The 12,987-nt window shown below is 42.3% G+C and overlaps 1 long non-coding RNA gene across 2 annotated transcripts; it reads right to left on the bottom strand.

The window, feature by feature from the left end:
• Nucleotides 1-9,601: 9,601 nt before the first annotated feature.
• On the bottom strand, nt 9,602-12,127 carry LOC139785757 (uncharacterized). 2 transcript variants are annotated; one of them, XR_011722068.1, is made up of 3 exons: nt 10,850-12,107; nt 10,158-10,740; nt 9,602-10,082 (listed from the first exon to the last, which is right to left on the bottom strand). It is a non-coding gene; the product is annotated as an uncharacterized lncRNA (long non-coding RNA). The 2 variants fall into 2 exon arrangements; XR_011722067.1 differs by having other exon boundaries at nt 10,158-12,127.
• Nucleotides 12,128-12,987: the final 860 nt, after the last annotated feature.

Below are 12,987 nucleotides of genomic sequence, written 5' to 3'. Positions count from 1 at the left end.
GAGGAGGAAGAGAATGGAGAGAGAGAAAGTGAAAAAGAAATAAGTTTAGAAGAAGAAGAGGACAAGGAAGATAATAATCAAAGAAAAAGAAGAGGAGGAAAAAGCCTAAAGGAAAGGAATAAAAGGTAATATTAATATATAACGTAACTAGGTACAAAAGGTTATAAACAAAATTATAATCCCCGTTCATAACCATCTTTATATTTTTGGAATAGCTATTACTCGTCAAGAGCGCGGTTAATAAGGAGCAGAGGGAATTGGAGAGGTACAGAATGGAAAAGAGGAGGAGGATGGAGAGAAGGTGAATGGAGAAGAGGCGGATGGAGAAGAGGAAGCTGGAGAGAAGGAGAATGGCGAGGAAGAGGATATAGAGGAAGATGGATAGGAGGAGGCTGGAAAAGATTTAATAGGGGGCGTTCCGGGCATGAAATTACAGGCCCTATTTATATTTTTAATAATTAAAATTTATTGTTTATTATCTATTATTGTGTTATTATATTTAATATTGTATTACAAATAATTTATTGTTATATTCAAAATGTAATGTTTTAAAATAATAAAATGTGCGTTAAATGTGTTTTAAAATAATAAAAATTTCTATTTTATATATTTTCTTTTTATATACTTTTTATAAACTTTTTTTAAAGTAGTTATTTTTTAATTAAATAAAGATTAAAGATTGTGATAAGCACTCAAGTCAACTTTAACCCTTATAGACTATACCTCAAGTCTCAACCGCTTACGACTTTTTAAAGAATGATGTTTTTGAACAATTTAGTATTAATTATTGGCAACTTTTCTAATTCTGTTATATTCTTCAGTATTTTCCACCCCTATTTCATATATAATTTGGTTGATTAGACCAAACTTTATCAGGGTTCTATGTATGAACGAATTCTCCGAAATTTCAAACGTCTGTAACTCCAGAATTAATTAACCAAATCTTAATTAATTATATATGAAATAGGGGTAGAAAAAACTAAAAAATATAGTAGAATTAGAAATAAAACGGTATCTCAAATATTGAGAAGGCTATAGCGTAAAACACACTTTTCTAAAAAAAAAAATTCCCCTAAAATCTATACCGGTTGACCGATCTTAATAAAATTTGAGGAGGATGTAACGAACAGCGCGTAATATTGTCGCTTGTTCGTTTCGCGAGCGCACATACCGTTGATAAGGTCGACATCATTAAACAAAAGGTGCATTAATGATAGTATAAGGTATCGCATTATAGTTAAAGTATTATAATATAGGTCATAAGTATAATATATATATATATATTATAGATATTATAAGTATCGCACTATAGTTGCAGAATAATATAATGGAAGGAACGCGGAAATAACTAAACAGCATATATTTTGATTAGTTCGTTTATTAAGCGTGCTACATCCATCAAATGTACCGGCACACGTCGCTCTCGGAAAATCACGCGATTTTCGCGTGACGCTCTCACGTATCCGCGTGGACCATAGTCCCTTACCCCGGGACCCCACCGAACTGGGGGTATAAATACAGGCCCCGCGGGCCGGATACTTCTGTTCTGTTTCGACTTTTCGGGATTCACATTCGGTTCCGACATTATCTGAGAGCAACGTGAGCTGATTTCGAACTTAGTCGCGAGCGCGTTTCTTGTGATCGAACTTAGCCGCGAGCGCGTTAACTGTGATCGAACTTAGCCGCGAGCGCGTTTTCTGAAATCGAACTTACCCGCGAACACGTTTCTTGCGATCGGACTTAGCCGCGAACACGTATCTTGCGATCGGACTTAGCCGCGAACACGTATCTTACGATCGAACTCGCAGCACGCTCCGTTGTCGATGTGACCGCGATCCTACCTGTAAAAAGAAATCAAAGTGTGTTTTACAATAAATTGGTTTCAACGTATTAGCCAATAATTTCATTCTACTTACCTCCTGACTTTGAACCCGACTCTTCCAGTCGATGCGCGCCTCCCTCAGGGCGTTCTCGATAGATCCTCGAGCTGATGCGCGCCTCTCCCAGGGCGTTCTCGCGAAGTCCTTACTTAGATGCGCGCCTCACGCAGGGCGTTCTCTGATTTCCGCTGATCTTTCCTCGTTCCTGCTATTGTAAAATAAAGTTTGATTAGGGAATATCGACAAATCGAGCATTTAATTACCCGTTACCCCTAAGGACTACACACACATTTACACACGGCCACAAGGACATAAGCACACAGGATTTCGTAGGATATAAGCAAGGAGAAGGGCGACATACACACTTTAACCGGAATCAGAATAATAATAAGCAATAATCATAAGGTAAGTCGATCGTCACCAATGGTGCGCTCGAGGCGTTCCGGACAGGCCCACCAGCTGAAAAGGCTTCGGCGCGCCTATCATACGGCCGGTGAATTCGATCCCAGCATATTCAATGATTTTCCGTCACACCCGGTAACATCCGAGTCTCACGCCAATGTTCAAGACGGCTCCGAATCGCGACCACCGTCTCCGGCTGCCAAACAATATCCGAAACCTAGAATCACTCGAGTAGAATCATTAACCCAGAAAATTCGACTCATCCTCCGCGAGTGTAGCGCGACACGAAACGCCAACGAAAATTGAAATAACAGACTCCTACTTACCTGCGAGTTCCGCTTAAGAATCTCCATCGGTTTACACATTTCGGTGCACTCAAACCCACTCCGACGTCCCTATTTCACCCCGGACGTGACAACTGGTGACAGCGGTGGGATGTCAAGACATTCCTGATATACCACGGATGTTTTGGCATCGCACTTTAATGAAAAGCATATTTCTTTTTTTTGTGTTTTTGTGTGTGCCTTAAAGAAAAATTATATTTGATATATATATATATGTAATATGATGCATATATATATATATATATATGTCTCGCAATAATCGATAGAGTAACAACAGAAATATATGGATTATGCACCACGTAGGCAATATAAAGGCCAATACACGCGGATAAAATTTTGATAAGGAAAACCTTTGCTAGTCTGCAGCTCTTTTGTTAAGGCTATTATCTTAAAAATTTTTTGTTGTTGTTTTGAAGTAATATAATCATTTACGGGTCAAAATGGATCCTTCAGACGACCCTTCTTCTAAACCTACTGATAATAAGCACCTACAAAGTGAAGACGAAAGGAAGGTTAATTATGAAAAAGCCATTAAACACGTTCAAGAAAAAGAAAGAGAACTTACCCAGCGTACCGACATGTTAGAAAATATGTTGCGAAAGCTTACCGACTCTTTAGCCGGTGTCCGAATCCCAGATCCTTCCACTTCTACGCCTACCGTAGAGCAAACAGGAACCACCTTCCCGCTCCGGTTGAATTTCCAGTCCCCAGCAGGAAGCGCATCAGCGAGCCCGCGCTCAGGTATAAATAATGCCTCTATAATACACACGTATCCAGAAGCCTATCTCCGCGAGGCGCTCGAATTAGTGCCAAAATACGATGGCCATAATATTCCTGTTTGGCAGTTTGCGCGAGCCTGTAAGAGAGCCAAGGAGTCGGTTCCGCTTATTGACGAAACCCTTTTCGTCCGAATGTTGCGTAATAAATTGACGCATCACGCTTACCTGGCTGTGGAAGACGAAATACACACCACGGTAGATAAGTTCATTGACACGTTAAAGAGAGCGTTCGGGCCGGGACGAAGTTCCAATTATTACCGCGGTCAGCTTAGCAGCGCGTTTAAAAGGCCTTCCGAACACATTCTGGATTACATCGGGCGTATTAAAGACATGCGAACCGCCATAATAGAAGGCGATCAAGCAAATTTGAATCGACCCCTAAACGAATCCGAGTTAGATGGTATAGATGGTTTCGCTCTGGAAGCCTTTTATGAGGGCCTTCCGCGCGACTTTCGCCTCGAACTTCGAGTCGAGGGATACCGTAACTTCTCTGAGGCTTGCGCAAAAACGATCGATATCGGTAGAAGACTCGAGCGAGAAGAAGCTCGATATCGCAATACCCGAACCGTTCGGGAACATACAAATTCAGCGCCACAAATTCAGACATTCCAACGTAATTCCCATCCAAATCCCAGTTCCTCAACCGCCCCTCCCCCTAACGGGTCTGAAAATACCGGGCGGAAGATTTGCAGTTATTGCAAAAATTTCGGCCATCTCATAAATGAATGTCGAAAAAGACAGTATCGCGAAAGTCAGTTTAATAACAATGCTAATAATTCAAATTCTGAAACGGGGAAGGATAATACTGCCTCGCGATATGTGGGAAACAATCCGGAGGTCTCGGCCAACGGGGCGACCCGAGGCCTCGGGAATGCTCGTCCCGTATACGCTCTGGAGACAAGCCCAGATCCGTCTACGTCCTCAGAGGCGATAATGGAAATGTACCCTCTGTCGAACTTCAATCTTCTTCCTTTTGCGGACCAACCGCCTTCATGTTAGATACAGGCGCACAACCGAATATAATAAGAAAAGGTTCCGTTAGGGACGATCTTGTTATTAACGAAAGGGAGATTATCCAACTCACCGGAATTACCGAAAATGTGGCTAACACACTTGGTACGATTGTAGCACACATATCACATGTGCCAGTAACGTTTCATGTGGTACCGGATAACTTCCCTATCGTTACACAAGGAATATTAGGATCCTCTTTTTTTATCGAGCATAACGCGTGTATCGATTATGCAAATAGCCAGGTTACTTGGCGTAAGTCCACCTTCTCCTTTAAAGAAAGAGAAAGTATTGTAATGCCCCCTCGCTCAAACATGGAACTTATGATTCGCGTTTCCAATCCTGAAATTAAAACCGGTTATCTCCCTCGCCTACGCGCCTGCGAAGGAGTCCACTGCGGAGACGCCGAAGTAACATGCATCAACAATAAAGCTTACACACGAATAATCAACACTTTAGACCACGAGGTTGAAATCGAAATCCCGACGGTGACACTCACCGAAATAGCTCAGAAAATTGCCAGCAATGAACGATTGCCGAATCACGAAATCGAGCCAAATAAACCGGAGTTGTACACTATCAATTCGCTTTTGCAAGGGCACAAACAGTGCCTCCCCTCGGACGCATCAAGGTGCGTCGTCGGCCAAGGTCGACATTCCCTTACTAAATCACAGTCAAAAATGACTCACTCCCATACGGGATTTAAATCACAGTCAAAAATGACTCACTCCCATACGGGATTTACACATTCGTCCGCAAGCAACGAGGAAAGCTTGCCGATGCAATCCATTCCGGCGGACCCGACGTGGAATCCTCCGCGCGCGCTTCATACGACTTCTTCGGAAAACTGTAATGTAAGCGAATCGATACCGGCATCGTCCGATAGGTTATCAAACGTACTACGACTCTTGCGACTCGATCACCTTAATGCGATTGAAAAAGACAGCATTACTGCCATAATTAGCAAATATAGCGATAGATTTCATTTGCCGCACGAATACTTAGGAGAAACGAATCTAACCACCCATAAGATAATTACCACCGACGAAACGCCTGTATTCACCAAACAATATCGATTTCCCCCGATACATCGCGAGGAAATTAAGCGCCAAATTTATGAGCTGATCCAAAAAGGAATAGTGAGGCCTTCTACTTCGCCATATAGTTCACCGTTATGGATCGTACCGAAGAAACCAGATTCCATGGGTAGGAGAAGATGGCGAATGGTCAACGATTATCGCGGTTTGAATGAAAAAACGAAGGGTGATGCTCATCCAATGCCGAATATAATAGACATTATCGATCAATTAGGTGGTGCGGTATATTTCACCGTGATTGATCTTGCCAGCGGGTTTCAGCAAATTCCTATGGATCCCGCGGACGCGCATAAAACCGCCTTCTCGACACCAGACGGTCACTTCGAGCATTCTCGCATGGCTTTCGGGCTTAAAAATGGGCCAGCCACGTTTCAACGTATGATGAATGACGCGTTACGGGGACTAGAAGGAGTGTTCGGTTTTATCGACGATGTCATCGTGTTCGGAAGAACTTTACGAGAACATAATGAAAGGCTTGAGAAATTAATGGCACGATTCAGGTCTGCAAACTTAAGCATACAACCCGATAAGTGCGAATTTTTGCGTCACGAAGTGAATTACCTTGGCCATGTAGTGGGAAAGAATGGAGTACGGCCAGACCCACTAAAGCTAACAGCCGTCAAAAACTTCCCTAAGCCGCGCAATCTGAAGAATATTCGCCAATTTCTCGGTCTGGCGGGATATTATCGCCGCTTCATTCCTGATTTTTCAGGGATTGCCAGCCCGTTATCTAACCTTCTGAAAAAAGACTCTGCCTTCGTTTGGAACGAAGCAACGCAGGGGGCGTTCGAGACTCTCAGAGATCTGCTGTGTAAACCACCAATCCTGCAGTTCCCCGATTTCGAGCGCGAATTTTTGCTCACTACCGATGCTTCTAATCACGCCATAGGAGGTATATTGAGCCAAGGAGTCATAGGCCAAGACCTTCCGGTCGCTTACGCTTCAAGAGTATTAAACTCTGCAGAGAAGAATTATTCGACCATCGAAAAAGAGCTCCTTGCAATCACTTATTGTGTAAACCATTTCAGGCCTTACTTATACGGGCATAGGTTCACGCTCATCACCGACCATCAACCACTGGTTTGGCTGCATCGAGTCAAGGACCCCACATCTCGCCTCATGCGATGGCGTTTAAAACTGGAAGAATACGACTATAAAATCGTATACAAAGCAGGCGTCAACAACAAAAACGCTGATGCTCTATCCAGGAATCCACCTGCAGATGTTTCCTATGCATCCCTTTTCCCGGTCTTTAAGAAACAACGTATTGGGTCAGGGGCAGCTCACGCCTGTCTGGGAGACGAAGGTGACACTGACTCTGATGATGATCGACCACGAAAGCGATATGCTATCACTAACGATGCTGAAGAGACAGTAGTAGCCACCCCATCGACCTCGACACCGCTATCCTTAATACTAGAACCCTTGTCTCCATCCGAAACAAGCGAATCCGCATCCGCAAACAAATATAACTTGAGACCAAAAAGAAACGTCACTTTTGCCGAACCACCTGACGAGCCACAAGAAGATAAAGAGGAAGAAGAAGAGGACGAGTTTCACGGGGATGCCAACGGCCCTGATGACGAAGACCACATTGCTTATGATGAGAGCGAAGACCCACAAACCGAACCACAATTAGTAATTGCACACGGTATACGTTGTCAGATAAAAGAAAGAGACACGTTGTTACTCGACAGGGACGATAACATTGTCATTATGGTATCTGCAAATAAACGTCCGTTTGATAATGGTGCTCATGAGTTGGAAACTGCTGGTACAATGCCTCCGCTTAACGATCTTATGCTCGGAAGAGCCAGAGTCTATCCGTCGACATTCCCTGAACGACATATTATCGTATTACCTGTGAAGGAAAGACCAAGCATAAGTATGGATAAGAATATATTAATCGAATGTTTTGCTTCTCTAGTAGAGGTAGTTACAGAAATAAATCTAACTACTATAAGCTTAAGGAAAACCGAACATTTAGATTCACTTGCCTGGGGTTCCGTTCGACTATCTTTACAGCTTGCCATGGCAGAGCGGCCCATAACTATCTCCATATGTCATGGGCTGACCACTATTCCTTCTACGGACTATAGATTTCCTATTATTCAGGAGCATCACGAATCTGCTGCTGGTGGACACAAAGGTGTCACCAAAACTTACCGTCGGATTAAACAGAAGTTTATTTGGAAAAACATGAAAGCAGACGTCCAGAATTTCATTAGAAAATGTCCCACCTGCCGAACACAGAAACTCACGAGAAGGAAAACTCGACAGCCCATGGTGATCACGGATACACCTGGTCGAGCATTCGACAAGGTGGCTCTCGACCTCGTTGGCCCATTTCGAAGATCGCCTCAAGGTAACGCATATGTACTAACGATGCAGGATCTCCTTACTAAATACTCTGTGTACGCACCTCTACAAGATGTCAGAGCCGAAACAGTAGCAAATGCATTTGTACATTTCTTCAAATGCCGATTTGGATGTCCTAGAGCTATACTGACGGATCAAGGCACAGTTTTTACGGGACTAGTTATGAAGAAAATTGCCATCAAATTCCGCATACGGCAATTCCGCACAACGGCATATCATCCGCAAACCAACGGATCACTGGAGAGATCGCACCTCGTACTGGTAGAATACTTAAAATGCTTCATTAAAAAAGAGGAGCAATGGGACGATCTCATTGACCGCGCCAGCTTCTCCTACAATACGTCTGTCCACGAAGGAACTGGATACACGCCGCATGAATTAATATTTGGCCAAATCGCTCGGATTCCGTCCAAATTCAACCGAGAAGAGGATCTAACGACATACTGTTCATACCTTACAAACTTGTTTAAAGAAATTAGAGATTTACAAGAATCAGCTAGGAGTAATCTAGTCAGAGCTAAACAACGATCAAAAGTGTATTACGATAATCGCGCTTATCCGGAAACTTTCCATGTAAACGACCTCGTAATGTTGATTAATAATAGGAAAATAGATAAACTTAGCCCGCAGTATAACGGACCTTTCCGCGTATTAGAAGTGCTGGATCACGAAAACGTTAGAATTAAGGTGGGAAATTCCTCGAAGGTAACCCATAGTAATTTACTCAAAAGAGCCTACCATGGCGAGCCAGGATGAACACTGTTACAAATGATTTACGATATCTACTTCGCGAGAGTCTTACCTCTCACAACGTTCAATTCGAGTTATCACAGGAGTCCAGACTCGCTATGGTGGACGCACGAAGGTGTAGCATCGATTTAGAACTTGTAAGAATATACTATTAAGGATGTTTTATATAGACAGGCAAGATGTAATGAAGGTGGTTGGGACGGCCCCTATAGAACATTCTTAAAAAGCGACATTCTGTAGATTTAAGGTAAAATAGATTAAGGCTACCCGTAAGAACGGGAGGTACAGGCATCGATCTCGCGTGTGAAGACGAAGAAGGGTCAATTTCGATTTGTTTAGTCACGAGTATAAGCGTAGATTTTTACTCTTCGTCCGCACGCGCCACGACGTGTAATTTTACGGGGATCGATGCCGGACATATATAGAAAAGTTCCAAGAACTTGAATAAGTTGCGTTTCTTTATTGTATTTCCAGTGTCACACTGTGTTACTGTTGTCCGGGATACTAATGTCGATGTTGTAATGTGATAGGCTAAAAACACCCCAGATAGATGCCTCCAAGGATAACGTAAGCCGTGTGCTACCTTGATGTGGCCTACCAGGACAGCCCCACTCTGATGCAACATGGCCAGAGGTGCATCACTCGCAAAGCACTGGCTCGTTCAACTCGCAGTCACAGCGTTCGACCGCTGTTCCTCCACTTAACGGGGGGGGGTGTAACGAACAGCGCGTAATATTGTCGCTTGTTCGTTTCGCGAGCGCACATACCGTTGATAAGGTCGACATCATTAAACAAAAGGTGCATTAATGATAGTATAAGGTATCGCATTATAGTTAAAGTATTATAATATAGGTCATAAGTATAAATATATATATATATATATTATAGATATTATAAGTATCGCACTATAGTTGCAGAATAATATAATGGAAGGAACGCGGAAATAACTAAACAGCATATATTTTGATTAGTTCGTTTATTAAGCGTGCTACATCCATCAAATGTACCGGCACACGTCGCTCTCGGAAAATCACGCGATTTTCGCGTGACGCTCTCACGTATCCGCGTGGACCATAGTCCCTTACCCCGGGACCCCACCGAACTGGGGGTATAAATACAGGCCCCGCGGGCCGGATACTTCTGTTCTGTTTCGACTTTTCGGGATTCACATTCGGTTCCGACATTATCTGAGAGCAACGTGAGCTGATTTCGAACTTAGTCGCGAGCGCGTTTCTTGTGATCGAACTTAGCCGCGAGCGCGTTAACTGTGATCGAACTTAGCCGCGAGCGCGTTTTCTGAAATCGAACTTACCCGCGAACACGTTTCTTGCGATCGGACTTAGCCGCGAACACGTATCTTGCGATCGGACTTAGCCGCGAACACGTATCTTACGATCGAACTCGCAGCACGCTCCGTTGTCGATGTGACCGCGATCCTACCTGTAAAAAGAAATCAAAGTGTGTTTTACAATAAATTGGTTTCAACGTATTAGCCAATAATTTCATTCTACTTACCTCCTGACTTTGAACCCGACTCTTCCAGTCGATGCGCGCCTCCCTCAGGGCGTTCTCGATAGATCCTCGAGCTGATGCGCGCCTCTCCCAGGGCGTTCTCGCGAAGTCCTTACTTAGATGCGCGCCTCACGCAGGGCGTTCTCTGATTTCCGCTGATCTTTCCTCGTTCCTGCTATTGTAAAATAAAGTTTGATTAGGGAATATCGACAAATCGAGCATTTAATTACCCGTTACCCCTAAGGACTACACACACATTTACACACGGCCACAAGGACATAAGCACACAGGATTTCGTAGGATATAAGCAAGGAGAAGGGCGACATACACACTTTAACCGGAATCAGAATAATAATAAGCAATAATCATAAGGTAAGTCGATCGTCACCAATGGTGCGCTCGAGGCGTTCCGGACAGGCCCACCAGCTGAAAAGGCTTCGGCGCGCCTATCATACGGCCGGTGAATTCGATCCCAGCATATTCAATGATTTTCCGTCACACCCGGTAACATCCGAGTCTCACGCCAATGTTCAAGACGGCTCCGAATCGCGACCACCGTCTCCGGCTGCCAAACAATATCCGAAACCTAGAATCACTCGAGTAGAATCATTAACCCAGAAAATTCGACTCATCCTCCGCGAGTGTAGCGCGACACGAAACGCCAACGAAAATTGAAATAACAGACTCCTACTTACCTGCGAGTTCCGCTTAAGAATCTCCATCGGTTTACACATTTCGGTGCACTCAAACCCACTCCGACGTCCCTATTTCACCCCGGACGTGACAAGGACATACTTTCTATGATACTCTATCGATTAAAAAAAAATGCATCCCGGTATCTAAAAAATTGTAGAAGTAGATGCGTGTACAAAAAATCCGTACACACACACATACATACATACTTCCGGACATTTTTTACTAATATGATTTCTCGACATTTTGGAACATTCGAAATCTATTTCATTTAAAATCTCGAAAAATTTTTTTTTCACCATCACAAAGCTTCCTCTATGAGGAAGCAAAACTTATAAACAACGAACAGGACAAATTAATCGAAGAGTTTCTTATCAATCTAACCCCCACAGAAACTACAGACTACTCGTTGTGGAAACTTACCAGAAAGATCAAAAGAACTCCCTAACATACAATTCCACCCATAAAGCAAGAAAACGACGAATGGACAAGAACCAATAAGGACAAAACTAGAGTATTAGCAGACCATCTGAAAACAGTCTTTAAATCAGTTGCAAGCGCGTTTCCTAAAGAGCGAGAAAGAAAAGAAACAATCATGAAATACCTAGCAACGCCTTGAGTTCTCATTTCTCCGCGGAAACGGGAATGGTCGCAGTTCAAACGCAGACGGTAGATGAACATTACAAATTACTCCTAGAAGAAAACAGTGTGATCGATTCAGACCGATGTAACATCCAATAATCTCCCAGATTGGTTTAATAAAAATATATATAAAGGGTAAGTAACTACGTTGATTTAATTTTGCAAGACGAAATTAAACAAGGTGATAAAACAACTAAAGGAAATTATAAACAACGAACAGGACAAATCAATCGAAGAGTTTCTTATCAATCTAACCTCCACAAAACTACTCGTTGTGGAAACTTACCAGAAAGATAAAAAAAACTCCCTAACAAACAATTCCACCCATAAAACAAAAAAACGACGAATGGACAAGAACCAATAAGGACAAAACTATAGTATTAGCAGACCATCTGAAAAAAGTCTTCGTACCAGTTGCAAGCGCGTTTCCTAAAAAGCGAGAAAGAGAAGAAACAATCATGAAATACCTAGCAACGCCTTGAGTACTCATTTCTCCACGGAAACGGGAATGGTCGCAGTTCAAACGCAGACGGTAGATGAACATTACAAATTACTCCTAGAAGATAACAGTGTGATCGATTCAGACCGATGTAACATCCAATGATCTCCCAGATTGGTATAATGAAAAAATATATAAAGTATCTACGTTGATTTAATTCTGCAAGACGAAATTAAACAAGATGATAAAACAACTAAAGAAACTTATAAACAACAAACAGGACAAATCAACGGTAGAGCAGATTATAGTCCTAACTTTATTAGTTATTCTTTTTTATCTACAGATTTAACCTGTGTCGCAAAAACGCAAAGGAGACTACTGAATTATGTCAGAAGTTCTAAAAACTGTATGCAACTTATTTAAGTAAAGTTTCATCTGAATTTGATGAAATAGCAGCATACGCATTAGATGCTTTTTGGTACATTGATATCACGGCGGATAAAGATTCTTTTATGTCATTCACTTATAAATTACATGATCTCCCATGTAAGTATTCAATTTTTGTTTTAATTACAAATTGTTAGGATATATCGATGTAACTCGGCAGATTCAGTGTCCTCTCTCGGGTACACACATGTATTAGACATTATTCCGTGTATAAATATATTAGTTCAAACGCAGACGGTAGATGAACATTTCAAATTACTCCTAGAAGATAACAGTGTGATCAGTCCAGATCAGACCGATGTTAACATCCAATGATCTCCCAGATTGGTACAATAAAAATATATATAAAGGGTAAGTATCTACGTTGATTCAATTTTGCAAGACGAAATTAAACAAGGTGATAAAACAACTAAAGGAACTTATAAACAACGAACAGGACAAATCAATCGAAGAGTTTCTTATCAATCTAACTCCCACAGAAGCTACAGACTACTCGTTGTGGAAACTTACCAGAAAGATCAAAAGAACTCCCTAACAAACAATTCCACCCATAAAACAAGAAAACGACGAATGGACAAGAACCAATAAGGACAAAACTAGAGTATTAGCAGA

The sequence above is a fragment of the Temnothorax nylanderi genome, unplaced genomic scaffold (assembly GCF_030848795.1).
Source record: "Temnothorax nylanderi isolate EJ_2023f unplaced genomic scaffold, tnyl_v1.0 TNYL_tig0877_pilon, whole genome shotgun sequence".
Classification (NCBI taxonomy): Eukaryota; Metazoa; Arthropoda; class Insecta; order Hymenoptera; family Formicidae; genus Temnothorax; species Temnothorax nylanderi.
The sequence above is the reverse complement of the archived record's forward strand: the minus strand, read 5'-3'. Positions and strand labels throughout refer to the sequence as shown.